Source organism: Vicia villosa, linkage group LG6, assembly GCF_029867415.1.
Source record: "Vicia villosa cultivar HV-30 ecotype Madison, WI linkage group LG6, Vvil1.0, whole genome shotgun sequence".
In the NCBI taxonomy this organism is placed as follows: Eukaryota; Viridiplantae; Streptophyta; class Magnoliopsida; order Fabales; family Fabaceae; genus Vicia; species Vicia villosa.
Window position 1 is genome coordinate 123,321,756 of NC_081185.1, and position 15,558 is coordinate 123,337,313.

Sequence of the window (15,558 nt, forward strand, 5' to 3'; positions counted from 1 at the left end):
CAAATCGACATATCATCATAAAAAAACTAAAAATATAATAAAATATGACTTCTGACTTCTCACCATGTGCCATAGCTCGGAGAATTTTTAGCTTGAGGATATTCCCTCAATTTACCATATTGGGGATGAGAACCCTAATGAGGAACCATTGTTAAGAGGATTGGAACAACTCCGAGGAGAAATAAACTCCTATACTTGGGGAATGGAGCAAATTTCAGGAGAAATAAACTCCTATGCTCGGGGAGAGACTTTTTCTAGGAGAAATAAATTCCCATGCTCGAGGAACGGAACCAACTCTCAGGAGAAATAAACTCCTATGCTTGGGGAGAGAGTAACTTTAGGCATCTTGCTGGGGGAAGTATTATGATACTCGTCCATTTTGTGATGGTTAACTGCACTTTACAAGTGAATAGCGGTTCCTTCAATACAAACCAAAATATTGTGCCCCAGGCTGCCTAACTTACGAAGATATTTGTCTCAAAAGGATCTCTTCACCACGCTTACTTGACATAATTTACCCCAGCATATCCAAGCGTTTGAGATATTCTTTCTCTTGATCCACGGATCTTTGAAGAGATTTGTCGAATCTCGACGTAACTGCCCCAGATTGAGTGAGTTTGAGAGATTCCTCGACGTCACTACTTCAGATTGATTGAAATCAAGAGAGAGATTCCTCGACTTGATTAACCCTGATTGGTCGAATTTGAAATGTCAAACCTTGATTTGCTTGCCCCAGGTACGCTGAACTCACGAGAGAGATTCCTCGTCGTGACTGCCCCTGATTATGTACATCTTATCAGAATCCTCGAGTTTTACTTCCCTTAAGATCCCACAAATCGTGGAAGTAACTTTACCACACTCAAAACCTTCAGGGTAATCAATCAAAGAGAGTACCCACTGCTCGTGCTCAATAGAATATTCAGACTTCTCCCCTCAGGGTAACCAATCAAAGAAGGTATCAACTGATTTGCTCAATGGATCATTCCACCTTTTCCCCTCATGGTAGCCAATCAAGGACAATATCAAACTGATCAGGCTCAACGGAGTGTTCAGGCACTTGATTTGCTAATCAAACAACGAGGGCATCAAACTGCACATGCTCAATGGAGTATTCAGGCAACTCGCTTTGATAATTAGTCTCTGAAATGATTGCTTCTTAACTCTACGGAGTTCTCAAGTCTTCTTACTTTGAAACGATCAAGCACTTCATGGATTCTCATCATGGAAACTTCCTTGATGTTTAAGCAAATTTTTTTATGTAAAAGAATGTTAATTATAAGAATGGTAATTATAATGCAAAGCCTATGACAGTCTTGAAGTTTAAAACTTTTGATGCGATGAGGTGGCCACCTCTTGTGAATGAAAGATAAAGCGGGCATACAATACCAACATAGATATGTGTTACGCTTCATTGGGAGTCAGTTAAACGCTATCTCAATGGAGTGTGTCTCCAAAATAAACCCTACTTCAATTAGGACTTTTAAGGGTTGTAACTTGGCCAGGTTTATGTTTCAGAAACAAAGGATTTTAGGCTCAAAATTATTTGGTGCCCACCCCCTTCATGATGTTCTCCGCTCCTAAGTTCAGTTAACTCAACATGAGTGTCCATCCCTCACAAGGAATTTTGAAACGGTTGAGGAATCAATGAGGTTTTTCGGACATGGCAGTCGCTCACCTTTTATTCTTCTGATTCATTGTCACACGACCTTGTTCTTGCTTTACTTTCACCATCATTTTCTTTTTATTGCTATATATTTTTTCTTCTTTTTTTTCATTTTTTTCTGCTTTTTTTTTTTGCTCTCTTTTTTTTTTGAACAAGTCGTGTGAACTCGCATTGTCTTTGATTCGTTGGAAGTGATTGCGACTGCCCCATTCCATGATTGATGAAGAATTACAATTGTGGTATCGTCATCTTCTGTCCTTTTGATAGGTGAAGGATAACCATCACGGTTTTGACTTTCCTCAACCTTTTGAAGGATAACCATTGTTGTATCCTTAGATACATACCCTTTATGAGTTTTGAACACTTGATCAAGTTAAATGAACACTACCCTGCCCCAGGGTTAAAAACAAGGGTTTTTTCTGATCAGAAAAGAAACTCCTACTTCAAGGCTCAAAGGGGTTAACGAGGGTCTATCTCCCTTATATCTCCGGTGTTTGGGGATTTGAAACAATGCCTGTACATCATCAGCAGGGTTTTATTCAAAAACACACAATTAGGGATTTTGCATTTTTATTGTCATCATTCTCCCTCCGCTCGTTGCCTAAGCAAGAGATTAATAAAGTTGGTATCGTAATGCCAAAAACTTTTTTTTGAGTGAAAACGAATGGATTACTTCAAGACAAACATAAACAATGCATTATGATTTTCATTCAGAAATTAACAAATTTTTACATGCTAGAAATGCTTAAACAAACAATGAAACGTTACAAATGAGAATGTAATAAAGAACTAAATGAATGCCATTGTTGAGGAGACTTGACTCCGTATGGACTTATTGCTCTCGAATGCCTTTTGCAATTTTGATACCCCATTGAGACTTCAACTTGTGCATAGGACCTCTTGGAGTGGATTGTGGTTATTCCGAAATCAACGAGGACTTGAATTCTGCCTTTGAATGTCCTACCACCTTCAGTTGAATGGCTAGGTGCCCCAGCATGGTAACCACTTAGCATTATCATATGTTCCTTCCACACACTTCAGATTACTTCCCAGAAGTATATTCCAACAAAGGCGTACAAGAGTGGTGCATTTTTGCCTTACTTTAGGGATTCGAGCAATGAAAATGATGCAATACTCAAGATAAGAATACGTCTTGCTTATCCCTCGGTCGGGAGCCCCAAATATAGATGCTAGAACAGTAACCACCATCATGACTGAAAGAATATTGCATTATCATCGAACTCAAGAGAACTATCTGTGGTGAGGAAGACCCAAAACACCAACTGAAATGCCAACAATCAGGGATATAACTGAGCACAAGGTATTGAAATTACATCGGTTCATTTCTCATATTCTTTCTTTCTTTATTGACGACCAAAGGCCACTGAGAAGAAAATTCCGGGAAGAGATGACACATGATATGAAGCAAAAGCTTGAGAATGAGAAATGCCTCTACAAAACACTCTTGATCATCACATGGCAACATATTCTGACGAAGTCATAAGAATTTGTAGTGCTTTAAGGGATTCGAGCAATGCAAATGGTGCAGTGCTCAAGACCAGAATACGTCTTGCTTATCCCTCGGTCGGGAGCCCCAAGCAACTTCCACATATGTACAAGAGATGGTTACCACTTTAGCTTCAACATCCAAACCATCCGGAGTGAGCATAAATGACCTTTGCAGTTCTTGATATCAGGCACTAGGCACAAACACATAATGTCTAACTCGAAGGAGTCGCGACCTTTCATGGCTTTCAACCTTGTCTTCAAGAGGTGGAATCTTTTTGTTATTTTCAATACTCGAAAACTTGAAGACTTTAATGATATGAACTCTCCTTACGAAGAATAGGAATCTCAACATTATTTTAAACATTCTGATTTATAAGACAATCTCATGGGTGAGATTAACATTTGCATTGAGCCTCTGAAGAACCTGCCTTCACTCCTCTTGTCTAAGAGAGAAATCTTGAATAACCTATATACACTGATTCATGTTAATCCCCATTTCTGTCCTCATCTCATTTAAGTCCTCACGGAGTTGTTCCATCATTAACTTTCAAGCACATAACGGTGAGAAGTCAGATTTTGTTGTTGAAGTCAGAATTTGAATGGAAAGGGCCCCCATAAGCTTCTGATAGAACCATGAAATGCATGATAGTATGAACGCATGTTTCATTTCTAAGGGATCCTAAAGTCTTTTCATCAACTTTTATTTCTCTTTTATTCTCCCTTTTTTTTTTGCATATAGTATCTTTTCTTTTTTCTTTTCCATCTTTTCTGTTTTTCTACTTTTTCGTTTCCCCTTTTTTTGGAAATAGACTTTAGAATCCCCCACAAATGAAGTGGATAGAGTGATAATGTTATGCAATGCAAAACATGGGATCAAGGTCCATATAACCTTAGTAACCACTGTACAATCCTCTGAATAACTGATATAGGTCAGATGTCATGAGATCAAAGGTCTGACACCTTTTTGAATACCAGGAGAACCAATAGTCACCAACAGAATATGAATAGTCACCAACGGTACCTGTCATGTATATCCCACCCCACTCACAGGTGAATCTAGGTCAAGGTAGGTCAAATGGTCTCCAGCGTTAACAACTCTCCTGAAACACCATCATTGTTGCAAATACATGCCAACAACGGTATCCCATTCGAGTCTCGGCTGGTCGTGGGTCTCATGATCGCAATTAACAGAACCTGACATTCTGTTGGCGTCATGACTATCCACTCTATCCTAGGTATCCTATGTGTCAACTCTGGCCTGGGTATTGGGCCTTTTACCACATAGAACATCCCACCCAACCTGCAAAACAAAGCAGAAAAATATGTGGCCCCCACGGGGACCCATAATATAGTCCAGATGCATGATATGCGAGCAGAAATAAACATGATATGCAAGCAGAAAATAAACATGCAAACATATATACAAGATGTAAACATAAAAACAAACAAAGAAACACCCAATAAAAGAAACAAACAAAGGCTAGGATCGACTCGCTAGGAATGGACCAGCACAGGTCTAGCAACGTCCCCAGCAGAGTCGCCGACTGTCGCTACCGCGAAAAAATGGAATCAGAGTCGCCACTAATATATTTATTCCATAAGGGAAAGGAATATCAAAAAACCTAACTCAGAACAAGAATAAGGTCTTTCGACCAGAGAATAGGGCACGGGAGTCGGTTACGCAAGGGGAAGGTGCTAGCACCCCTCACGCCCATCGTACTCGATGGTATCCACCTATGTTTGTTTCTATCTAAAGGGTGTATATCTATGTCTAAAACCTAAATGCGAATGAATGCAAAATAAACACGGGGAGAAGAAGAAATTATTTACAAGTGTGCTCGCTTAGGCCCCGCGACCCAATGCCTACGTATCCTTTAAAAGGAATCAGAGCAACCGTAGTCCGGCTCCATAGTTTCCATTTGTTTTGTGTTTTTTAGTTGAACAGCGGTTAAGGTCACAATCCACGATGCTCGACCTTTGGAGACTTATACGCCTACTTTTGGAAAGGACTTAACTTGTTCTTAGGTGCCTAACAAGGCAAAAGAATGAACTTGGGTTTGTGTTTTTTATGTAACTACATGATGAACAAAACCCAATACAAGGTTTCGCACCACTTCATTACTTTGTTTAAATTCGAGCCTTTATTAAGTGTTTTGAATGTTTTTGGTTGGGTATTTTTTAAGGGAATTTACTTTGCGATTAGAATCACATAAAATGTATAATGATCGAGAAGCAGATTAGGGAATGAATCCCACTCACTTCTATCCCATTATATAATGTTCAAGAAACAGATTAGGGAATGAATCCCACTCATTTCTATCCCATTAACTAATGTTTGAGAAACAGATTAGGGAATGAATCCCACTCATTTCTCTCCCATTAAGTAGTGACCGAGAAACAGATTAGGGAATAAATCCCACTCATTTCTATGCCACTAAGTGATTGAGAAATAGATTAGGGAATGAATCCCACTCATTTCTCTATCACTTTCTTAATGTGATTCGCCTCTTTATTTATTAGTGTTTTAAAGTTGAAAAGAAAAAGAATGAACAAAGGGGAACTAACCTATTCTCTAATCTAAGTTATTCTATTCTACAAGTGGCCCTAAGGTCAAGGATAAGGGATCTCTACCTATTTTATCATGCATAGATTACAACCTAAGTTGTTCTATGTGACTAATCTTAATGAAGATTGAAGTCACCACCCTAAGGGAACATGGTAAGCATATAGTAAGAGATAAGCAAAAGCAACAAGCAAGGTAGGTGACTTAATGAAGTCCCTAACCAAGTCTACTCCTAAGAGAGACTACACACAATGAATCCCAAAAGAAAACAATCCACAAAAGGTGGAGGAAGAACAAACAATCGTCGCCTCTTAAACTAACAACAATCAAAGTGTATAAGAAGAGGCAAAACATGAGGGAGAAGGAAGAAAGCCCTAGGGCAGTAGAAAACCAAGGAAATTAGTGTCCTAAATCAAACACAAAAGCATCATGGCATCACACGAAAATATTCACAAGAGGTTACCAAAGTATCGCTTGAATCGTTACCTTAACAATTAGTGAACAAACATCAATTAATCAAAACAAAAAGCAAATGAAAACATGAACAAAGCTTAAAGTCAGTAGCTATTAGTTCATTTATAGGTCCAAGACCTTATACCAATTTATGTTAGTCAATTAACTCAAAACAAACAAAGTTCTAACAAAACTATACAAGACTAGGTCAAAACTAGTTAGTAAGTTCAAATGGTGAATGAAGTTAGGAAAATGCAATCAAATGATGGAAGTCAGTAGCTAATAGCCTCTAATAGGTTTCTAAACAATCATGGAATCAAGTCACAAAGTTTCATACAAAATTATAGGTCATTTGGACAAGTTATGGTACAATCGTTAATCAAAAGCAAGTTGTTTACATGTAAGAAAGGAAAATTCAAGTAAAATAAGAAGAAACGATTTAAAAATCTAATTCCAGGTCTTAGGACCTCTAAACATCCCTAATTATATGTACAAAAAGAACCTAAGTCAATTGCATAAATGCAAAGAAAATTATAGGTCAAATTCACATGGTTATCCGTTTAGAAACGCACATTAGTCGGGTATAGGAAACCTAATGAAAACCCAACCAAAACATGGAATTGGACTTTTATTTTTTACACACAACATGGTATATGAGTCTACTGATATCACACAAAAAATGGCAATTAAATTCTGATCCTAAGGTACTAAATGAAATTAATTTGCAAAATCTATCAAAACCAAAAGAAACATGAACATACCAAAGTAAATGATTTATTAAAAATAGTAAACTAAATTCTGAAAATCTATAAAATATACTACAATTATTTACACACATAGAAATATCTAAAACATATTTTTATTTATTTTTTATTTCATGAGGAAATGATTTAGCAAGCAAAAATTGAAGAGGAAACAATATTGAAATAGAACTAAAATATTAGGCAACAGGGGGTGAAGAAGTAATATGAACAAGGACTGAAAATCCCACTGGCTGGCGCGTGGGCCTCAGATAGAGAGGTGTGGAAAACGAAAATGTCAAAGCCCAGTGGTACAACGAGGCCCAGGTTCACATATTATATCACTTTTTATTATCTTTTCATTTTTACATTATAGTTTCAGCATGTACATTATATACTATAGCATTTATTGTGAAATGAAAAGAAAAAACGTGACCTTGAAGTGTGAGACATGATATCAATGGGGCAACTCTCATTTAAGTGAGAAAAAGACAAAAAACGCTTGCAGCCAATCACACGCCGCCACGGCTATTTCCAATCATTGAGTAAAAACAAAAGAGCAATTAAAGGGGACACACAACCAACAAGATCGTGCCACGTCATGGCTGGAGAAAAAGAAAGTCTGAATACACAGACGCCGGAAACATTTTCCGGTTGTCTTCTCCGATTAGACGCTCGCCGGAACTAACATACATACGCTCGGAAATTATGAAAGCTTACACCTTTCAACTCGTTTTTTCGCGCTGATCACGGATCTGCGATTAGTTCCTTCTAATTCTTACTCTATCAGCGTAACCGAACACGTTTTAGAAACCCTAACATCCAATAGTTCCACTAATACACACAAAAGTGGTACCACAACAATCCTCGTGACACAAGGAATTCAAACACGCAAGTCACACATTCATACGGAGACTATATCTTGCAAACCAAAGCTATGTTCAAAGAAAGCATATTCATGCACCATATGCAACACAATCAATGAAAACATGGTGGTCTAAATCCTAACCCAATCCCTGATGACGGGTTCCAGGCCTATACATGCTTCTAAAGCCATGGAAAGAATCACTTACTTGGAGAGATATTGATCAAGGTTTGAGGAGAAATCCGAGTGCTCTTTTGTTCTTTGAAGGAGATGATGATGATTAGTGCAACTTCTTTGTTCTTTGAAAGATATGATGATGATTGTTGGAGTAGTTATGAGTTTGTGAGGGTTGACAGTGGCGGTGATTGAAGGTTGTGGTGGTGGTGAGATGTAGATGGTGGTGGTTAAAGGTTGTTACGGTGGAGAGAGGGCTGAGAGAGAGAGAGATGAGAGAAAAGAGGAGAGTGATGAGAGAGTAATGGGAAAGTGAATGAGAAAATCTGAAAAAAAGAAGTGTCTTGTGTTGTGATGAAGTTTCAACTTATATATGTGTGTGGGGTATTGGATAGTATGGTGGAAGTTGTTGTAGCTTATTACTTCTCTTCCCAACTTAGTGAACTAGCATTTAGCATTTGTGGTATGTTTTTAGTGGACTTTTTTGTTTCAGTATGATGCATGGCTTGATGGAGTAATAGTGAGCTGATGATAATGAGTATAGTGTGGCGAGAGTGAGCCCTTTGAAACTGAGGGAAAAAGAATGGAGCCTCCCCGAGATTTGTGAAGCTGTTTGTTATTTATATCGTGAGACTGCATGGGAGTTATCATGTGTTGCATGAGTATTGTGGTATTTTCCCTTCCAAACTTAATGCATAAGTTTGAAGCATATGTGGCGAGGCCTTCCTTTCTTTCGTGCATGCTGACTTTTCATGACCCAATGGAATAATGCAATGTTATGCCTCTGATGCTTAATAATCACACTGCAACATTTTTCACGTGAAGCCTTTGCACCAGACTAGAGTCTATTTGAATCACTATGCCTTAAGTTCATGCATTACTTTTGGTACATGCATGCATAACTCTTTCTTCGCATTACCGAATAACTCGAAATCGATACCGTTGTAAAGAGGAAACACAAGTGAATAGTATTGGTTGTTGGAAGGTTTTTTTTTTATGGTCATGGCAGCGTGAAATTATCCTCAAAGAGTTTAATCATTATTGACTTAACATTTCTGTATCACCGAACCGGACTTGCGCTGTTAGCTATTCCAGAGTAGCAATCTTTGAAACTCTCTAGCTTGTTATTCAGGCACTTAAATGTTCACTTCTTGTATCCTTGGGAAAACCTACTCACCATAGATCGATTTCGGTGTTGAGCTCTTGGGGAAGAACTGCTCGAAACCGACTCAAAACGTTTTGGAATTTTGTCTCTTGCCACTGCCATTGTACACCGAGAATCCTGCCATATTTTGAAGTTTCAACAACTTCAAACGTCCCACTTCGTGCGATCATTTCTCACTGCACGCTCACTCAAACGCCTGACTATTGCATTCGATGGAAAGAGGAGGCAAAATAGAACAAATTTCGTGTTAATAGCCTCTTGAATTGAGTTGGGAATCATTCTGTAATTTGGTTTTGAAATCAGCCTCCCTCATGACTCCAAGTTCTGGATTTTCTTCAGCAAGTGTTGGCAATTCCCGATATCAATCCGTGACTTTCTCCCTTGCATAACTTTTGATCTGATCCTTGTTTGAAAATGTTTTCTTCTACACAAACGTAGGCTGCCAGGGGAAGAACAACTTTGTACTTATCCTCATTCCAAAATAATGCTTGTAACCAAATGAAACATAGACTCAAAGTCAGCTGCCTGGCCATTATGCATTACTCAGAATTTCGCTAAGTGCCCAGTATCCATTTCCTGATGCATCACCAACTTCTCGCGCATGCCACTTTCGATCTAGGCGCCTTTTGAAGATGACTTCAACTATGAAGTTTTAGCTAGCCATGAGTTGTACAATTTTGCTCTTGGCCTCATTCCGAATCGAAACCTCTATCCACACGTAAATTAGGCCTAAAGTCAACCACATAACCATTCTTAGAATACTCCAAAAATCTCTAAGTTACCAAACTTTCCACTTTTAGCAATCCCAAATTCAAGTAACTTCCAATTTTGGTAACTTTTGACAAAATCTTGATTTTCATTCACTCCTTTGACTTTTTTTTGACCAAATTCTCACCACAAACCAATAACATGATAATTGACTTGATTTTTTAACAAAAATCCCAAAAAGTCAACTGCTTGACTTTTCAACCTCGGATGAAATTCCTGATTTAAACCAATCTCCCATTTGACTTCAATCAAACATCAACCAATGAGGATCGACTAAACGCTTCCACATGGACCTCATACCACTTCACTTAACATCCGCTCCTGATTAAAACGTTGACCAAAAAGTCAACGGGGTTGACTTTGGTCAAAACCCTAATTTGGAAGACCAAGTGACCTTGCAGCTTGCATACTCCATTCAATACCTTGAATTGAGGATTGTGAAACCCTAATTTCAGGAGGACTTCAACGGAGATGACTCCACCCAGTTAAAACTCAGATCCACTCTTTTAATCAAGAATTTCTTCAATGAAAACCTCTTTTCTTGCCAACCCTGAGCAGTAATTATGGTATGAATGAATGTATGGGATGAATGACCTAAATGAGATATGCACATGAATGTGATGTGAGGGATAATCAGGAATAAATAAGTGGGCAAATTTTGGGGTGCAACACGTGGAAAACTAAAAATTCCAAACATAGGCAAAATCACATGTATCATTGATAAAAAAATTGGTGAATTGTTGTTTTTGTAATTGGCAGTGGCCAATGTTCTCTTCTTAGAGTCTCCATCAGGAGTTGGATTTTCTTATTCAGAAAACTCTTCAGATCTTAAAGTTTGTGACAAAAGAACTGAACTGCCATAGATTCATATATTTTTCTTCAAAATTGGCTCAAGAGATTTCCACAACATAGCTCTCGCGATTTCTTTATAGTTGGTGAAAGTTATGCTGGCCATTATATCCCTCAACTAGCTTCTCTAATCCAATCAGAAAATAAGAAAACTGCAATGTGATCAATTTAAAAGGAATTGCGGTAAGAATATAAATTGTTGTATTTTAATTTAATATGTTAGATTAACACACCTAAATTACATTTCATGAATATTCTTAATCATAATTGTTGGTGCAGGTTGGATAGATGACAATTTTGGTAATATAGGACTGTATGATAATTTGTGGATGCGTGCTCTAAACTCGGATGAAAATCCCACAAAGGAATTGAAAACTATTGTCAGTTTAAGAACTCCGACGTATCAAAGGAATGCCATGGATATTTACAAAAATCTAGGGATGAGATTGGAAATATTGACGTATATAACATATCAAAAATGCTATTCTTACACCAAATCTTACACCTACACCGTATGTACGGACGACACTGTTCATGTACGAATGACGCTGTTCATATATGACCGAATACTGTTCATGTACGGATGGGTACTATTCATGTACGGGCGTTTATTTTTAATACTTGGACGTGCATTAACCAACTTCATTACTGCATTAACCAAGTTTTTACACTGTATTAACCAAGTTTGATGACTACTAAAATTATTTTTAATACCTGGATGTTGCATTAACCAACTTTATTACTGAATTAACCAAATTTTTACACTGCATTAACCAAGTTTGGTGACTGCTAAAAATTATTTTTAATACCTGTATATTGCATTAACCAACTTCATTACTGCATTAACCAAGTTTTTACACTGCATTAACCAAATTTAGTGACTATAGTAAAATAATATTGGGTGTAAGTATTGGTGTAACAATTGGGTGTATGAATAGCATTACTCATAACATATATGCTCCACTTTGTACAAACACAGGGCCGGCCCAAGGGCCAAGCAACCTAGGCTAGGGCTTTAGGCCTCAAAAGTTTGTGCTTAAAAAAGGTCTCAAATTTTTTTATTCAGTTATGGAAATATATAATGATACATTTGTCACATATATTATCATGGTTGAGTTGGTAAAATATAGGTTCCTTGACTTGTTGGTTTGGGATTCAACTCTTAGCAACCACAAAATTATTATTTTTAAATATATTTTAAAGACTTCATTTTAAAATTTGCTTTAAGCCTTTAAATAGGTTGGGCCGACCCTGTACAAACACTAGTCACTTTGTAAGTTGGATATACTACTTTAATATTTTGAATTTATTTAAGTTAATTAACTAACGATTCTTAAATGAAATACTACAGGAAAATGGTTTTGATCCTTGTGCCGATAATACTACGGCTAACTACTTAAATCTACCTCAAGTTCAAGAGGCTCTACATGTTAAAGCCACAAAATGGTTTTCTTTCAAGTAAACTACACTACACTGTACTTAAAATTTTAGAATACAAATGATGTTGTCATTACGTTTAATTTTTTTTTAAATTACTGTTCTGTGACAATGCTTCATAATAAATAATGTTGTACTATTTCTAGAATCAATGTTTCTATTGCTCTTTTTCAGTGGGAAAATATATTGGACTGATAGTCCAACAAGTATTCTACCAACTATAAATGAGTTATGGTCATGTGGTATAAGCATTTGGATATACAGGTATAATTTACTCTTTTATATAAAAGATTATTAATATTCTATGTGTAACTATTAACTAACATTGCTTAATGATATTGCAGTGGTGATGTAGATGGTATTGTTCCCACAACTTCATCAAGGTATTCAATAAATTCTTTAAACCTACCGGTACATACGCCATGACGTCCATGGTATTCAGAAAAAGAGGTAAGGAACCATCCATAACTATTGCGATATATGTGTATGAAGTACTCACTTGATACTGATTTGACACGGACACGCTGACATTATAATAATTTTAAAAAATGGAAAGTAACATGAGTGTTTGACATTATTATTATGCAGGTGGGAGGATATTTGATTGGTTACGAAGGACTTATACTTATCACAGTTAGAGGAGCTGGGCACATGGTTCCGAGTAACCAACCACAAAGGGCACTAACTATGATCTCATCTTTTCTTCAAGGAAAACTTCCTCCTAAAAATTCCAATTAAATTTATTCCTTGTATCAACATAGTCTATGTGAAAATTTTATATGAAACTCATAAATAATAATTCATTACAATAATTGAATCGGAAAAAATATGGGTTTAATATTTCTAAGTTTTGGGACCATAAAAAGATGTCAATAACTAAAATGGAAACAAATCACTACATAGAAAAGGGAGGAAAAAAGAAACAAATCACTGCATAGAAAGAAAAAAATAACTAAAATATAGAGCAAGAAATTATTGTAAGAATTTAGTCTCTCCTTAATGGCTACATATAAGTTAGTTACATATCGTAACTAACCTTTCGCCACTCTAGCTCTCTTATCTCTATGGAAATGGCCAGGAATGTGTTTCACTAGTAGCTATTGTGCCACTACTCATTCCTTAACATTGTGAATATCTATTTCAATATGCTTTGTACAGGCATAAAGGACTATATTGTGAGAGAGACGGACAACACTGACATTATCACATAACAGAGTATGAAGAAGATATGATATGTGTAACTCAGTTAGTAAGTATTCAATCCAAAGTAACTTAGATGTGGTATGAGCTAAACCATGATATTCCGCTTCTCCACTTGAGCGGGCTACAACTGGTTTCTTTTTTGAGCTTCATGCGATTAAGTTGGGGGCAAAGAATACACATGAACCCGAAGTCGAGCGCCGATCATCCGGGTCACTCGCCTGATCAGAATCATTGTAAGCACGATGAGTAAGCTTATGATTTATAGGTGCTGGTATGAGAATGAAACCATAGTATGTAGTACCACTTAGATACCTTATGAGGCATTTTAATTATTGCAACCCAATGACTTATAAGAGGAACAAACATAAATTGGCAGGATTTGTTGGCAGAGAACGCAATGTAGGGTCTTGTTAAGGTGACATATTGAAGGGCTCCAACAATGGATCTTTATAAGTCGGTATCTTGGAATACACTAGTAACATTCTTACTTAGCTTGCATTGACTAAGCATTGGGGTATGAACACCCTTTGCCTCTTGCATGTTGGCTTTAAGCAGTAAGTTATGAACATATTTTGATTGAGTAAGAAGAATAACGGTTTGGTTGATATAGAACATCAATCCCTAGAAAATAGGCAGGTTTGCCTAATTGTTTGAGGGCAAACTTATCATGAAGTTTGTGAATAAGATCGTGACTAAGTTTGAATGAGGAGCCTGTTAACAGAATATCATCTACATAGACTAAGACATACATACTAATACCTTGAGAAGAGAAGATGAAAAGAGAGTGATCACACCTACTATGCATAACCTTATTAAAAACTCTCAAATCAACACCTTGATCTTGGAGTAAAAACCCTCATAGTTGTTCTGATGAAATCCCCTATGATTCTTAACCCAATCTTAGGTTACAACCAACCTAAATTGAATGTTATCAACCAAGTCTAGATGACACCCAAACAATGGATGATTATGTGTACTTTGTTTGTGTGTATGCATAGAGGTTGAAGATGATGAGCAATCTTAGTATGTGTTTATAGTTTCATCAATTTTGAAATATGCATGTATGATGTATTTATAGTGGTACAAGTTGGAGGCAAAAAGGGGATCCAAAACTGTGTGTCATGACATCTCATCTCTAGAGATTTCTGGTGTTTGTTTTGTGTATGAGACTGGGTCTTTCCGTAGCTGCATTTTTCTCTGATGTTTTCTGTTTGCAGTTTATACAAAGTTTACATGTATTTCGTGTAGCTTGTGTTTTATTATTTTGTGGTTTTATTCCTTATCTCCAGGTTTATTGTGGAAAGGTTGTTTTAGCCAAAATTTGCCAAAGGGGGAGATTGTTTGGTCTGTGATTTTATGATTGACAACAATTTTGGCAAAACATGTTTCATTTGGAAAAACATGTATCACAACCAGATGCTGTGACATCTTAAACAACTGATATAGCAGAAGCTACTGTTACTTTCTTGACAGATTTGATTTATTTTTGTGATATTTTCTACGGATATATCTCACTTATTTGCGCAGGTCAAGAAGATTTTATTTGGAACAATTGATTTGATCTCATACTATGCATAAGTTTCTAACATTCAATGTTGAAACAATTTAGGAAACTTGATATTTTTGTTCCATAAATTAAGGAGATTTTTCTGCATAATTGATGCAGCCCTTAGCTCATGGATCAACAATAAATTGGGTGAAGATTCCAAAGCTTGTGAACAACTGAGGAGTATATAAAGAAAAACCTAATCCTAATGCAATTCAGCTTTTACAATTTTCAAAAAAAAAAAAGTTTAGAATCTTAGATTTTGAGAGTCTCTTTAATGTGCTTTATTTTTTGGTGTGTCACTCATGTATCATGTTGATACATAGAGTTTACCTGATTGTTCATTGTCAATCACTCGTGAGCTTTTAATTTAAGCAAAGAGTGTATTGTGTTTAATTGGAAGTGTGTTCTTCTGTTTTGATTTGTTGTTATTATCACCGAGGTGATTGTGGAAGTGAGAGGGGGTTCTCATATTTAGGAGGTTCCTATGTAGAAGTTGCATAAGGGTAGTGATTAGGCAATGAATTGTAAATCAGGGTTGTTTAGCTTTGAACTAATAATATCCTATTATATTTTCTTCCTGGCTTGGATGCCCCCATAATAGGTGAGTTGCACCAAACTGG

The 15,558-nt window shown here is 36.7% G+C and overlaps 1 pseudogene; it reads left to right on the plus strand.

The window, feature by feature from the left end:
* The window catches only part of LOC131614582 (serine carboxypeptidase 1-like), a 30,124-nt pseudogene extending 17,200 nt beyond the window's left edge, over positions 1-12,924 (plus strand).
* Positions 12,925-15,558: the final 2,634 nt, after the last annotated feature.